The sequence below is a fragment of the Bombina bombina genome, chromosome 3 (genome assembly GCF_027579735.1).
Source record: "Bombina bombina isolate aBomBom1 chromosome 3, aBomBom1.pri, whole genome shotgun sequence".
In the NCBI taxonomy this organism is placed as follows: domain Eukaryota; kingdom Metazoa; phylum Chordata; class Amphibia; order Anura; family Bombinatoridae; genus Bombina; species Bombina bombina.
In genome coordinates, this window is record NC_069501.1 from 1,232,257,690 (window position 1) to 1,232,274,114 (window position 16,425).

The 16,425-nt window shown below is 43.2% G+C and overlaps 1 protein-coding gene across 3 annotated transcripts in view; it reads right to left on the reverse strand.

The window, feature by feature from the left end:
• The window catches only part of FCHSD2 (FCH and double SH3 domains 2), an 816,168-nt gene that overhangs the window by 592,999 nt on the left and 206,744 nt on the right, over positions 1 to 16,425 (reverse strand). The window lies entirely within an intron of this gene.

Sequence of the window (16,425 nt, forward strand, 5' to 3'; positions counted from 1 at the left end):
AGGGAGGGAGCAAATCAGGTCACCTAAATGGAAGGCACCACGGCTTGCAAAACCTTTCTCCCCAAAAATAGCCTCAGAAGAAGCAAAAGTATCAAACTTGTAAAATTTGGTAAAAGTGTGCAGTGAAGACCAAGTCGCTGCCCTACATATCTGATCAACAGAAGCCTCGTTCTTGAAGGCCCATGTGGAAGCCACAGCCCTAGTGGAAGGAGCTGTGATCCTTTCAGGAGGCTGCCGTCCGGCAGTCTCGTAAGCCAATCTGATGATGCTTTTAATCCAAAAAGAGAGAGAGGCAGAAGTTGCTTTTTGACCTCTCCTTTTACCAGAATAAACAACAAACAAGGAAGATGTTTGTCTAAAATCCGTTTTAGCATCTAAATAGAATTTTAGAGCGCGAACAACATCCAAATTGTGCAACAAACGTTCCTTCTTCGAAACTGGTTTCGGACACAGAGAAGGTACGACTATCTCCTGGTTAATGTTTTTGTTAGAAACAACTTTTGGAAGAAAACCAGGTTAGTACGTAAAACCACCTTATCTGCATGGAACACCAGATAAGGAGGAGAACACTGCAGAGCAGATAATTCTGAAACTCTTCTAGCAGAAGAAATTGCAACCAAAAACAAAACTTTCCAAGATAATAACTTAATATGTAAGGGTTCAAACGGAACCCCCTGAAGAACTGAAAAGAACTAAGTTGAGACTCCAAGGAGGAGTCAAAGGTTTGTAAACAGGCTTGATTCTAACCAGAGCCTGAACAAAGGCTTGAACATCTGGCACAGCTGCCAGCTTTTTGTGAAGTAACACAGACAAGGCAGAAATCTGTCCCATCAAGGAACTTGCAGATAATCCTTTTTCCAATCCTTCTCGAAGGAAGGATAGACTCTTAGGAATCTTAACCTTGTCCCAAGGGAATCCTTTAGATTCACACCAACAGATATATTTTTTCCAAATTTTGTGGTAAATTTTTCTAGTTACAGGCTTTCTGGCCTGAACAAGAGTATCAATAACAGAATCTGAGAACCCTCGCTTTGATAAGATCAAGCGTTCAATCTCCAAGCAGTCAGCTGGAGTGGGACCAGATTCGGATGTTCGAACGGACCTTGAACAAGAAGGTCTCGTCTCAAAGGTAGCTTCCATGGTGGAGCCGATGACATATTCACCAGATCTGCATACCAAGTCCTGCGTGGCCACGCAGGAGCTATCAAGATCACCGACGCCCTCTCCTGATTGATCCTGGCTACCAGCCTGGGGATGAGAGGAAACGGCGGGAATACATAGGCTACTTTGAAGGTCCAAGGTGCTACTAGTGCATCTACTAGAGTCGCCTTGGGATCCCTGGATCTGGACCCGTAGCAAGGAACCTTGAAGTTCTGACGAGAGGCCATCAGATCCATGTCTGGAATGCCCCACAGTTGAGTGATTTGGGCAAAGATTTCCGGATGGAGTTCCCACTCCCCCGGATGCAATGTCTGACGACTCAGAAAATCCGCTTCCCAATTTTCCACTCCTGGGATGTGGATTGCAGACAGGTGGCAGGAGCGAGTCTCCGCCCATTGAATGATTCTGGTCACTTCTTCCATCGCCAGGGAACTCCTTGTTCCCCCCTGATGGTTGATGTACGCAACAGTCGTCATGTTGTCTGATTGAAACCGTATGAACTTGGCCCTCGCTAGCTGAGGCCAAGCCTTGAGAGCATTGAATATCGCTCTCAGTTCCAGAATATTTATCGGTAGAAGAGATTCTTCCCGAGACCAAAGACCCTGAGCTTTCAGGGATCCCCAGACCGCGCCCCAGCCCATCAGACTGGCGTCGGTCGTGACAATGACCCACTCTGGTCTGCGGGAGGTCACCCCTTGTGACAGGTTGTCCAGGGACAGCCACCAACGGAGTGAGTCTCTGGTCCTCTGATTTACTTGTATCTTCGGAGACAAGTCTGTATAGTCCCCATTCCACTGACTGAGCATACACAGTTGTAATGGTCTTAGATGAATGCGCGCAAAAGGAACCATGTCCATTGCCGCTACCATCAAACCTATCACTTCCATGCACTGCGCTATGGAAGGAAGAGGAACGGAATGAAGTATTTGACAAGAGTTTAGAAGTTTTGTTTTTCTGGTCTCTGTCAGAAAAATCCTCATTTCTAAGGAGTCTATTATTGTTCCCAAGAAGGGAACTCTTGTCGACGGAGATAGAGAACTCTTTTCCACGTTCACTTTCCATCCGTGAGATCTGAGAAAGGCCAGGACTATGTCCGTGTGAGCCTTTGCTTGAGGAAGGGACGACGCTTGAATCAGAATGTCGTCCAAGTAAGGTACTACAGCAATGCCCCTTGGTCTTAGCACCGCCAGAAGGGACCCTAGTACCTTTGAGAAAATCCTTGGAGCAGTGGCTAATCCGAAAGGAAGCGCCACGAACTGGTAATGCTTGTCCAGGAATGCGAACCTTAGGAACCGATGATGTTCCTTGTGGACAGGAATATGTAGATACGCATCCTTTAAATCCGCCGTGGTCAAGAATTGACCTTCCTGGATGGAAGGATTGTTCGAATGGTTTCCATTTTGGACGATGGAACCTTGAGAAACTTGTTTAGGATCTTGAGATCTAAGATTGGTCTGAACGTTCCCTCTTTTTTGGGAACTACGAACAGATTGGAGTAGAACCCCATCCCTCGTTCTCTTAATGGAACAGGATGAATCACTTCCAGAAGATAACCTTGGGAGACTATTTCTAGCGCCCAAGGATCCAGAACATCTCTTGCCCAAGCCTGAGCGAAGAGAGAGAGTCTGCCCCCCACCAAATCCGGTCCCGGATCGGGGGCCCGCATCTCATGCTGTCTTGGGAGCAGTGGCAGGTTTCTTGGCCTGCTTTCCTTTGTTCCAGCCTTGCATAGGTCTCCAGGCTGGATTGGCTTGAGAAGTATTACCCTCCTGCTTAGAGGACGTAGCACTTGGGGCTGGTCCGTTTCTGCGAAAGGGACGAAAATTAGGTTTATTTTTGGCCTTGAAAGACCTATCCTGAGGAAGGGCGTGGCCCTTGCCCCCAGTGATATCAGAGATAATCTCTTTCAAGTCAGGGCCAAACAGTGTTTTCCCCTTGAAAGGAATGTCAAGCAATTTGTTCTTGGAAGACGCATCCGCTGACCAAGATTTTAACCAAAGCGCTCTGCGCGCCACAATAGCAAACCCAGAATTTTTCGCCGCTAACCTAGCCAATTGCAAGGTGGCGTCTAGGGTGAAAGAATTAGCCAATTTAAGAGCACGAATTCTGTCCATAATCTCCTCATAAGAAGAAGAATTACTAATAATCGCCTTTTCTAGCTCATCGAACCAGAAACACGCGGCTGTAGTGACAGGGACAATGCATGCAATTGGTTGTAGAAGGTAACCTTGCTGAACAAACATCTTTTTTAGCAAACCTTCTAATTTTTTATCCATAGGATCTTGGAAAGCACAACTATCTTCTATGGGTATAGTGGCGCGCTTGTTTAGAGTAGAAACTGCCCCCTCGACCTTGGGGACTGTCTGCCATAAGTCCTTTCTGGGGTCGACTATAGGAAACAATTTTTTAAATATGGGGGGAGGTACGAAAGGTATACCGGGCCTGTCCCATTCTTTATTAACAATGTACGCCACCCGCTTGGATATAGGAAAAGCTTCGGGGGGCCCCGGGGCCTCTAGGAACTTGTCCATTTTACATAGTGTTTCTGGAATGACCAGATAATCACAATCATCCAAATTGGATAACACCTCCTTAAGCAGAGCGCGGAGATGTTCCAACTTAAATTTAAAAGTAATCACATCAGGTTCAGCTTGTTGAGAAATTTTTCCTGAATCTGAAATTTCTCCCTCAGACAAAACCTCCCTGGCCCCCTCAGACTGGTGTAGGGGCCCTTCAGAAACAATATCATCAGCGTCCTCATGCTCTTCAGTATTTTCTAAAACAGAGCAGTCGCGCTTTCGCTGATAAGTGGGCATATTGGCTAAAATGTTTTTGATAGAATTATCCATTACAGCCGTTAATTGTTGCATAGTAAGGAGTATTGGCGCGCTAGATGTACTAGGGGCCTCCTGTATGGGCAAGACTGGTGTAGACGAAGGAGGGGATGATGCAGTACCATGCTTACTCCCCTCACTTGAGGAATCATCTTGGGCATCATTTTTACTAAATTTTTTATGACATAAATCACATCTATTTAAATGAGAAGGAACCTTGGCTTCCCCACAGTCAGAACACAATCTATCTGGTAGTTCAGACATGTTAAACAGGCATAAACTTGATAACAAAGCACAAAAAACGTTTTAAAATAAAACCGTTACTGTCACTTTAAATTTTAAACTGAACACACTTTATTATTGCAATTGCGAAAAAGTATGAAGGAATTGTTCAAAATTCACCAAAATTTCACCACAGTGTCTTAAAGCCTTAAAAGTATTGCACACCAAATTTGGAAGCTTTAACCCTTAAAATAACGGAACCGGAGCCGTTTTTATATTTAACCCCTTTACAGTCCCTGGAATCTGCTTTGCTGAGACCCAACCAAGCCCAAAGGGGAATACGATACCAAATGATGCCTTCAGAAAGACTTTTCTATGTATCAGAGCTCCACACACATGCAGCTGCATGCCATGCTGTTCTCAAAAACAAGTGCGCCATACCGGCGCGAAAATGAGGCTCTGACTATGATTAGGGAAAGCCCCTATAGAATAAAGTGTCTAAAACAGTGCCTGCCGATATTATTTTACAAAAAATACCCATATTAAATGATTCCTCAAGGCTAAATATGTGTAAATATGAACGATTTAGCCCAGAAAATGTCTACAGTCTTAATAAACCCTTGTGAAGCCCTTATTTACTGTCTGAATAAAAATGGCTTACCGGATCCCATAGGGAAAATGACAGCTTCCAGCATTACATCGTCTTGTTAGAATGTGTCATACCTCAAGCAGCAAAAGACTGCTCACTGTTCCCCCAACTGAAGTTAATTCCTCTCAACAGTCCTGTGTGGAACAGCCATGGATTTTAGTAACGGTTGCTAAAATCATTTTCCTCATACAAACAGAAATCTTCATCTCTTTTCTGTTTCAGAGTAAATAGTACATACCAGCACTATTTTAAAATAACAAACTCTTGATTGAATAATAAAAACTACAGTTAAACACTAAAAAACTCTAAGCCATCTCCGTGGAGATGTTGCCTGTACAACGGCAAAGAGAATGACTGGGGTAGGCGGAGCCTAGGAGGGATCATGTGACCAGCTTTGCTGGGCTCTTTGCCATTTCCTGTTGGGGAAGAGAATATCCCACAAGTAAGGATGACGCCGTGGACCGGACACACCTATGTTGGAGAAAGTTTGATATCTATGGAATGAAAAGGTTCAAACGGAACTCCTTGAAGAACCTTAAGAACCAGGTTTCAGCTCCATGGCGGAGCAACAGTTTTAAACACAGGCTTGGTTCTAACCAAAGCCTGACCAAAAGCCTGAACGTCTAGAATACCTGCCAGACGCTTGTGCAAAAGAATAGACAGTAGAAATCTGTCCTTTTAATGAACTAGCTGACAACCCTTTCTCAAAATCATCTTGGAGAAAAGATAATATCCTGGGAATCCAGACTTTACTCCATGAGTAACCCTTGGATTCATAACAATAAGATATTTACACCATATCTATGTTAAATTTTCCTAGAGACAGGCTTTCATGCCTGTATTAAGGTATCAATGACTGACTCGGAGAAGCCATGCTTTGATAACATCAAACGTTCAGTATCCAGGCAGTCCAACTCAGATTAGTTATATTTAGATGGTTGAAAGGACCCCGAGGTAGAGGGTCCTGTCTCAGAAGCAGAGACCGTGGTGGAAAGGATGACATGTCCACCAGATCTGATTACCAGGTCCTGCGTGGCCACGCAGGCGCTGTCAAAAAACGCCAAAGCACTCTCCTGCTTGATCTTGTGCAAACACCTCCGGAGGGATTCCCACTCCCCCGGATGAAAAGTCTGACGACTTAGAAAATCAGTCTCCCAGTTCTCAACACCTGGGATATGGATAGCTGATAGACAAGAGTGAGTCTCTGTCCAGTGAATTATTTTAAGACTTCTAACATCGCTAGGGAACTTCTGTTCCCCCTGGATGGTTGATGTAAGCCACAGTCGTGATATTGTCCGACTGAAATATGATGTACCTCAGAGTTGCTAACTGAGGCCAAGTCTGAAGAGCATGGAATATCGCTCCCAGTTCCAGAATATTCATTAGAAGGAGGGTCTCCTCCTGAGTCCACTATCCCTGAGCCTTCAGGGAGTTCCAGACTGTATCCCAACCTAAAGGCTGGCATCTGTTGTAACAATTGTCCCATCTGACCTGCGGAAGGTCATACCCTTGGACAGATGGACCGAGATAGTCACCAGAGAAGAGAATCTCTGATCTCTTGGTCCAGATTTAACAGGAGAACAAATCTGTGTAATCCCCGTTCCTCTGACTAAGCATGCATAGTTGCAGCGGTCTGAAATGTAGGCGTGCAAACGATACTATGTCCCTTGCCACTACCATTAAGCCGATTACATTCATGTACTGAGCCACCAAAGGGCGCGGATGGAATGAAGAACACAGCAGAAATTTAGAAACTTTGACAACCTGGACTCCGTCAGGTAAATTTTCATTTCTACAAAATCTATCAGAATCTATCAGAATCCCTAGGAGGGAAACCCTTGAGATTGGGGATAGAGAACTCTTTCCTTGTTCACTTTCCACCCATGCGATCTCAGAAATGCCAGTACTACGTCCGTATGAGACTTGGCAACTTGGATGTTTGACGCCTGTATCAGGATGTCGTCTAAATAAGGGGCCATTTCTATGCCCTGCGGCCTAAGGACCGCCAAAGCGACCCCAGAACCTCCATAAAGATTCTTGAGGCTGTAGTTAACCCAAAGGAAAGAGATACAAACTGGTAATGCCTGTCTAGAAAGGCAAACATGAAAAACGATGGTGATCTTTATGCATCGTAATGTGAGGATAAGCATCTTTTCAAATCCATTGTAGTCCTCTATTGACTCTCCTGGATCATAGTTAAGATGGTACGAATAGTTTCCAACTTAAATGATGGAATTCTAAGGAATTTGTTTAAGATCTTTAGATCCAAAATAGATCTGAAGGTTCCCTCTCCTTGGGAACCACAAACAGATTTGAGTAAAAATTCTATCCCTGTTCCTCCCCTGGAACTGGATGGGTCTCGTACACCGTGTAAGAATGCCTCTTTCTTTATCAGGATTGCAGATAATTGTGAAAGGTGAAATCTCCCCTTTTTTGGGGGGGGAAAAGTTTTGAAATCCAGAAGATATCTCTGGGATATAATTTCCAATGCCCAGGGATCCTGGGCCTCTCTCTCTCGCCCACGCCTGGGCGAAAAATGAAAGTCTGCCCCCTACAGGATCCGTTACCGGATAGGGAGCCGTTCTACATGCTGTCTTAGAGGCAGCAGCAGGCTCCTTGGCCTGCTTATCTTTGTTCCAGGCCCGGTTGTCACCAGACCGTCTTGGACTGAGCAAAAGTTCCCTCTTGATTTGCCATAGAGGAAATTGATGCCACGCCTGCCTTGAAGTTTCGAAAGGCACGAAAATTAGACTTTTTGGCCCTTGATTTGGACCTGTCCTGAGGAAGGGCATTACCTTTTCCTCCAGTGATATTAGCAATAATCTCCTTCAAACCAGGGCCGAATAGGGTCTGCCCCTTGAAGGGAAGTTAAGTAGCTTATTTAGTAAAGTCACGACAGCTGACCATAATATAAGCCATAGCGCTGTGCGCGCCAGCATAGTAAAAACAGAATTCTTAGCCGTTAGTTTAGTCAAGAAAAACAAGGCATCAGAAACAAGGAATTGGCTAGCTTAAGTGCTCTAAGCTTGTCAAGTATTCATCCAATGGAGTCGCTACCTGTAAAGCCTCATCCAGAGACTCAAACCAGAACGCCGCAGCAGCAGTGACAAAAGCAATGCATGCAAGGGGCTGCAGGATAAAACCTTGTTGAATAAACATTTTCCTAAGGTAACCCTCTAATTTTTTATCCGTTGGATCTAAAAAAGCACAAATGTCCTCGACAGGGCAAGTGGTACGCTAGCTAGAGTAGTAACTCTTCTCTCCACCTTAGGAACTGTCTGCTATAAGTCCCGTGTGGTGGCAACTATTATAAACATTTTTCTAAAAATAGGAGGGGAAGAGAACGGCACACCTGGTCTATCCCATTCCTAATTAATAATTTTAGTAAACCTCTTTAGGTATTGGAAAAACATCAGTACACACCGGCACTGCATAGTATTTATCCAGTCTACACAATTTCTCTGGCACTGCGATTGTACACAGTCATTCAGAGCAGCTAAAACCTCCCTGAGCGGAGGCGGAGCGTGCGGGCGTGCTGAATGGCCGCACTTTGTTAGAGCTCCTTAAACGGCGGCGGTGGAGCTTCCTCACAGATGAGTATATACAGCCAGGAGAGATCTGATTTCTACCGTGGCATGAGGGTAAAGCACACGGGGACCTCCGGATTGATTTTCTGAGCCGTGATTACGGCAGAACAGCTGTTTGGGCTCCCGACCTGTAAAGGAGGCCGTATCTGAAGCCTGCTCATGCGTTCTGGTGACGAACGCTGGAAGAAGCCTTTCCTCAGAGAACTGCAGGATTATCATGGTAACAGGGTAAGCAGCGCCACGTTGGGATAATGGAGAGCAAAAACGAGTGATTAACAGCATAATGCCAAATACCAAAATGCTCTAAAAGTTCTTGAAGGCCCAAAAAACGCCCCCAGCTTCTAACACAGAGATAATTTAATGCACTCCAGGGGCAAGAGGTGTTGTATGCACGAACTACCGTAAAGCCTATGTTTTGAATTAATGTCATAAAGAAAGATATACCTCAATCCCAGTGACATCTCAGAGATAGACTTGCAACATTATACACCAGGAAAGTTCAATTTTATTGTAAAAGAGCAAAAGCCTGTACCTGTTTTGTCAGCATGGCGGTACGCAGAAACACCAAGAACGATAAGACACTAAAGACCACTTTGGTTTCTGGAACAGTGAATACCTTCTTTAAAAGCTCAGATCACAAAAAGAAAAAACCTGAGATATCTCAAGCTTGCAGTGAGGAAGAGGATTTATCTGACAATCCGGACACAGTTCAATCAGCAGCATCCCCCCCTCACACTCAGCACCATAGTGAAGATGGCCCAGTCACACTAAAAGTTATGGAGGCCCTCATTAACCAGGTTAAATCCTGTATTAAATCAGAATGTGCTGCGCTAAAGAAAGATATAAACGATCTAGGGTGTAGAGTCGAATCCCTTGAGGATCACACTGAAGAGATCACTAGAGATGTTTCTGAGATGTCACGCACTATAGACAGTCAGCAGCAGCAGATTTCGGACCTAGAGAATAAAATAGACGATATTGAAAATAGAACAAGGAGAAATAATCTTCGGATTCGGGGAATCCCTGAATCTGTGAAAAATGAAGATATATCTGAACACCTACAAAATCTTCTACAGTCTCTAGCCATCTCTAACCAGAGAGTGATTGATGTTATACCTATCGAGAGAGCACACAGGTCTCTTAGGCCTAAACCAAATGATAATCAGCCCCCATGGGATATAATAGTGTGCTTTTCGAGCTACAGGGATAGAGAAAAGATATTTCAAATGGCAAGATCACAACCTACATTTTCCTTTCAAGGCGCGAAAATTCTAATTTTTCAAGATTTATCGACCAGAACGCTGTTATTGAGAAAAGAATTTGCACTCTTCACTGCCCATCTGCGCTCCCTAAAAATCCCTTATAGGGGGGGCTTCCCAGTATCACTACAAATAATCAAAAATGGCAAAAGATTTGAATGCACCTCTACAGAGGATATTAATGATTTCTGCCAACTTTTGGATATACCGGCTCCTGAGGCTGCAGCCCCTGGACCCCCCAAAGCTTCAACTCCTTTGCCAAGGCCACAGCGGAGACTTTGGTCTGAAATCATTGGTAAACAACAGCGTAAGAAGATTTGCACAGCTATTGCAGCTCAGATGGACTCTGCTGTGGCTGTCACTACATGACCCGATACCCAAGAGTTTGTGAGTATATGGCCGTACACACACCCTACAGGGTGATACCTTGTTCTATCTCACTTTGACTTTTAACGAAACTGACTATGCATAATCTCGCACCACAGATCCTATTTCTGAGCGCGCTTATGCTGTTTGAACTTATTGAGACTTTTGACTTGCAAAAATCAAGTTATTTCCCACAAAAGCTTATAAATGTTGGCTTATTCTCATGTCACAATGGTTTGATATACAATGCTCAATGTTCTATTGTTTGTATGTCATGCATAAGGTTTGATGTTTCACTGTTCAAATTATGTTTGTTTTTTCTTCTTATTATCTTTGGTCTCGAACATGCACTTGATAATACCAGGTCTGTTGGGGCGGCTCCACCGGGCCGTACCTTCCCCCATTTCCCTCTCTTTCTCAGCTTCTCACTAGCTGTCTGTTCCCCCTACCTCTCTTCCCTCGTACCCTCTGCCCCCGCTGGAAGAGGACTACAGATATTGTTCCACTTTCACCCTACACCAATCTTACTCTCCCCCCCTTCCCCCCTCCCCATCCTTCCTTTCCCTGTTCCCCTTCCTTCTACCCCCCTCTCCCTCTTCTTACTGTATCACTTCAGTATATCCTTGGACACAGTTATTACAAATTGTTCTGTTACTTTGTTTTAGAGTTATATATTTTGGTTTTATATATTTGTACTCTCTGACACCAAAACCCCCATACACACGACACACGTGACCAGTAACATCTTGGTTTCCCTTTCTTTATAAGTCCCCGACAACATACACATGTCAATACCAAAACAATCTAGTCAGTTTAAGCTAGCTACGCAAAATGTTAAAGGTTTTCTCTCACCACAAAAGCGCTCAATAGCCTTCCACGATTTCTATAAAAAAAGAGTGGACATTATCATGATACAAGAGACGCACTTTAAAAAAATCGAATGAACCCATCCTTTCGAAACTCCATTATGACCAGCATTTTTTGTGCTCAGGCCCGACTAGACATAATGGGGTTTGTATATCTTTTAGAAAAGGTACGACTTTTGAACTACTTACCAAATATCTTGATAAAGAGGGTCGTTTTCTTGTTTTAGTGGGGCTATACTTTGGTAGACCCATAACTCTAGCTAACATTTATGCCCCGAACTGCCCTAAACCTCCCTTCTTCCATAGGGTAATAAACCAGATACTTGATATTTCAAAGGGACCCATCTTCTTAGGGGGCGACTTAAACTTCCCTATTAATCCCGCATTAGACACGTCCTCAGGCAGGTCATATATCAGGAACACTCAGATAAAAGCCAACTGGCGAGCAATATGCTCTATTCCCTTCTTTGACTCTTGGAGAACTACCCACCCATCCACTAAAGATTTCTCCTTTTTTTCAAACCCACAACACACTTACACACGTATCGATTATATCTTCTGTGAACAAAGTATGCTTCCCTCCCTTGTTGACTCTAGACTATACCATACTACATGGTCTGACCATAGCATGGTCTGTTCCACCTTTATTTGGACCTCTAAGCCAGGCTTCCAACAACGTTGGAAACTAAATGATCAGATTTTCTTAGACCCCTTAATAGTCACCGATGTAGCAGAGAAAACCACAGAGTATTTCTCTTTCAACAATCACCTAGACACATCTGCAATAACTAACTGGGAGGCATATAAGTGTTTCATAAGGGGGGTGATTATGGGTCACACGCATAGGCAACGCAAACAGCGTGCTGCTCAATTTGCTTCTCTGACCTCAGAGTTTAATAACTGTGAAAAAGAGCTGAAAAGAAACCCCCAGTCACAATCATTACTAGCGAGATCACAACTAGCCAGGGAAGCTTTAAACCAATACTTAATACAAAATGCACATATGAGAGCTATCACATCCGAGTCCAAGTTTTTCATTGAAAACAATAAGGCCGGGCGCTTACTGGCGAGATCCTTACGTAAAAAGCGATATAAAACACATATCACTAAGATTATAGACTCCTCGGGCGTTGCCCATTCTGATAACACTGAAATCGCTAACCAGTTTGCGCAGTACTACACCTCCCTATATAACATTCCCTCCTTAAGTCCAGAAGATAAACAGCAGCGAATAAATTCGTATCTTGATCAGACCCAGCTCCCTAGGCTTTCTGATACCGATATAGAAAATCTAGACAAACAGTTTACTTTACAGGAGTTATTACTAGCCATTAAAGACTTGCCACAAGGAAAAGCACCCGGCCCAGACAGATTCACACCTAAATTTTATCACCTCTTCAAACCCCTTCTTAGCCCCCATCTGCTAGAGATGTACACCTCTACCAGATTAATCAACTTCCGACAACATTACTAGAAGCCACAATCTCGGTGATACCCAAACCGGGCAAGCCACCAGAGAAAGTAACTAATTACCGCCCCATATCGTTAATAAATATCGATATCAAACTATATGCCAAAATGTTAGCCACGAGAATTAGCAAATTCTTTCCCTTTCTGGTGCACCCCGACCAGGTCGGTTTCATCCCTGGAAGGGAAGCTAAGGAGAATACCATTAGAGTCCTGCATACCCTCTCAAGCACTTCTGCCTCCAAGACACCCTTGATACTTCTCTCTATAGATGCCGAGAAGGCCTTTGACAGGGTGGACTGGGATTTTCTGTGGTCCATCCTGTCAAAGTTTGGGTTTTCATGCACAATGATATCACGCATACAAGCTCTCTATAGTAACCCAACAGCTTTTGTCATGATCAACGGCACACTTTCCCGGGAAATCCCCATAAATAACGGCACACGGCAGGGATGCCCTCTCTCGCCCCTACTATTTGCCTTGGCTGTAGAGGCGTTTGCCTCTAGAATACGGTGTAATCATAATATACAGGGCGTCCCCTTTGGTGATCTATTGCAGAAATGTCTCCTATACGCAGATGATGTTATATTTACCCTGCGCTCACCCCTCACCTCAGTCCCGGCCCTATTGGGAGAACTGGAGCAGTATGGATCGGTTTCTAATTTCTCAGTCAATATGAACAAGTCAATGATCCTATCACTGTATCTCAATGATGAAGAAACACACTTTATCACAACATACACTTCTTTCCAGATAGCCAAGAAAATAAGGTATCTAGGCATCGACATATCAGCAACACAAACAGAACTATTCTCCCTTAATTATACCCCTTTGCAAGACGAAACCAATAAATTGTTGGAATCCTGGCACAAACAGGGTCGGCTTTCTTGGATGGGACGTATAAATGCAATAAAAATGAGTATTATCCCTAAATTTTTATACCTCTTTCAAGTACTCCCAATAGACATCCCTACACAATTTCTTACACGACAGCAAAAAAAATTTGACCAGTTTATCTGGTCGCACAAAAGATCTAGAGTGGCCAGAGAAACACTATTCCTAGATAGAGAAGATGGTGGACTGGGAGCACATAACTTGATAAACTATTATAGAGCGACACACCTAGCACGCATTGTAGCCTGGAAACATTCTCCTTCTGAAAAACCCTGGGTGCAAATGGAAACATACCTGGCAGGTGGAATTAACCTAGGAGATCAATGTTGGACTCCACCAAAGTTGAGACCCTTAGAGATTTGGAATGACTATTTCATAGCAACCACTATTCGCACATGGGATAAACTACTGGCTAGAGATAACCTGATATCTACGCAGATATCCCCCCTCACCCCTCTATTAAATAACTCCCTTTTCTTAAAATCCCAGACTATCCAAACACCTTTGATTGCAGGTTCCCCTTCTAATATACCAGCACATATTCTCCTTCATGGCGGGTTGATACGTACACAAGCAGAGATAGGTCAATTGCTAGGCCCACCGTTCCATATGTGGTTCCCCTATTTCCAAGTCAGACATGCCATATTCAATAGCCCACACAAAACAACCCTTACCAGACCCCTAACCCCCTTTGAGTCACTGTGTACGTCCCCTTCTATTAAAAGCTCTCATATCTCAATAGTTTACAAATTACTTAGGGGATCTTTTCCCTCTAAAAAACCTGCATTTATTGGTAAATGGGAAAGAGAGCTTGGCATAAAACTACCTGATACTCATTGGAGTCATATTTTCAGGGAAAATAAAAAGGCTTCCCTTTCACTAACTTTAATAGAAATGAACTTCAAGCTAATGTCAAGATGGTATTTAACACCTCGCCGTCTTCACAGCATTTACCCTAACTCATCCCCCTATTGCTGGAGACATTGCGGCGAGATTGGCACTCTTTCCCATATATGGTGGTCCTGTCCACTCTTACAGACATACTGAAAGGCTGTTGGCGATAAACTCACGAAAACTATAGGAAACACTATCAAACTTACAATTACTATGGTCCTTTTGGGTGATATACCAAAAACCCCATGTCTATATAGGAAGAAGCTTTTGCAGATTATGCTTAACTGTGCTAGACGTCTGATACCCAGGTTTTGGAAAAAAGATATAGTTCCATCATATGAGATGTGGATGAGAGAAGTTAATCATATTTTAGAATTGGAGAAAATCCATTACACTTATGCTGGTAAAAAGGACTTCATTGCAGATGTGATATTTCTTTGGGAACAAGATCTATGCTAATTACACTAAGCTGAGCCGTACTAAGGTGCTGGTTGTGTTAATTGATTATGCCAGAATGTACTGTGATCATATGCTCCTGTTTTTTATTGGTACTAATGTTCTTATTTATGTTAGTTGTTGAGTTATACTTGTAAAAGAAATTTCCTTCTGCTGACTGATTATGTAACTGTAATATTTGCGATTTCAATAAAAAGATTTATCGTAAAAAAAAACAAAAAAAACGCCCTGAGCAACAAGTGGAGGTTCTCAAGCATAAAATTTTAAATGTAGAAATATCAGAACCAGGTTAAATCATCTTCCCTGAGTCAAAAATATCACCCACAGACCGAAGCTCCCAAGCTTCTGCATATTATGAGGCAGTATCAGACATGGTTCTTAAAGCGTCTGTATGCTCTGTAACTACCCCCAGAGCTATCTTGCTTTCCTTTAATTTCAGGTAGTCTGACTAATACCGCTGCCAGTGTATTATTCACAACCTTTGCCATGTCTTGTAAAATAAACGCTATGGGCGCCCTTTATGTACTTGGCGCCATTTGAGCGTGAGTCCCTGAAGCGGGAGTCGAAGGATCTGACACGTGGGGAGAGTTAGTCGGCATAACTTCCCCCTCGACAGAATCCTCTGGTAAAATAAACGCTATGGGCGCCCTTGATGTACTTGGCGCCATTTGAGCGTGAGTCCCTGAAGCGGGAGTCGAAGGATCTGACACGTGGGGAGAGTTAGTCGGCATAACTTCCCCCTCGACAGAATCCTCTGGTAAAATAAACGCTATGGGCGCCCTTGATGTACTTGGCGCCATTTGAGCGTGAGTCCCTGAAGCGGGAGTCGAAGGATCTGACACGTGGGGAGAGTTAGTCGGCATAACTTCCCCCTCGACAGAATCCTCTGGTGATAATGTTTTTAAAGACAAAAAATTATCTTTATTGTTTAACATGAAATCAGTACATCTGGTACACATTCTAAGATGGGGTTCCACCATGGCTTTTAAACATAATGAACACAGAGCTTCCTCTATGTCAGACATGTTAGAACAGACTAATAATGAGACTAGCAAGCTTGGAAAACACTTTAAATCAGGTTAACAAGCAAATATAAAAAACGTTACTGTGCTTTTAAGAGAAACAAATTTTGTCAAAATTTGAAAAACAGTGAAAAAAAGGCAGTAAATCAAACGAAATTTTTACAGTATATGTAATAAGGTAACAGAGCATTGCACCCACTTGCAAATGGATGATTAACCCCTTAATGCAAAAAAACAGATAAAAAAAACGACATACGTTTTTAAACAGACACAACAAAACTGCCACAGCTGATCTGTGGATTACCTTCCCTATAAACGATTTTGGAAGTCTTTTTAGCCCTTTAGAGATGTCCTGTAGTAATCATGGGACTGCTGAGGGAATCTGGATGATTCATTTTGTAATTTTAACTGCGCAAAAAAGCGCTAAATTAGGCCCCTCCCACTCATATTACAACAGTGGGAAGCCTCAGTTAACTGTTTTTATGCAGAATTTAAGCCAGCCATGTGGAAAAATTAGGCCCCAATAAGTTTTATCACCAAACATATGTCAAAAAACGATTAAACATGCCAGCAAACGTTTTAAAACACATTTTTATAAGAGTATGTATCTCTATTAATCAGCCTGATACCAGTCGCTTTCACTGCATTTAAGGCTATACTAACATTACAGTTTTATCACCAATGTACGTTAAAAAACGATTAAACATGCCAGCAAACGTTTTAAAACACATTTTTATGAGAGTATGTA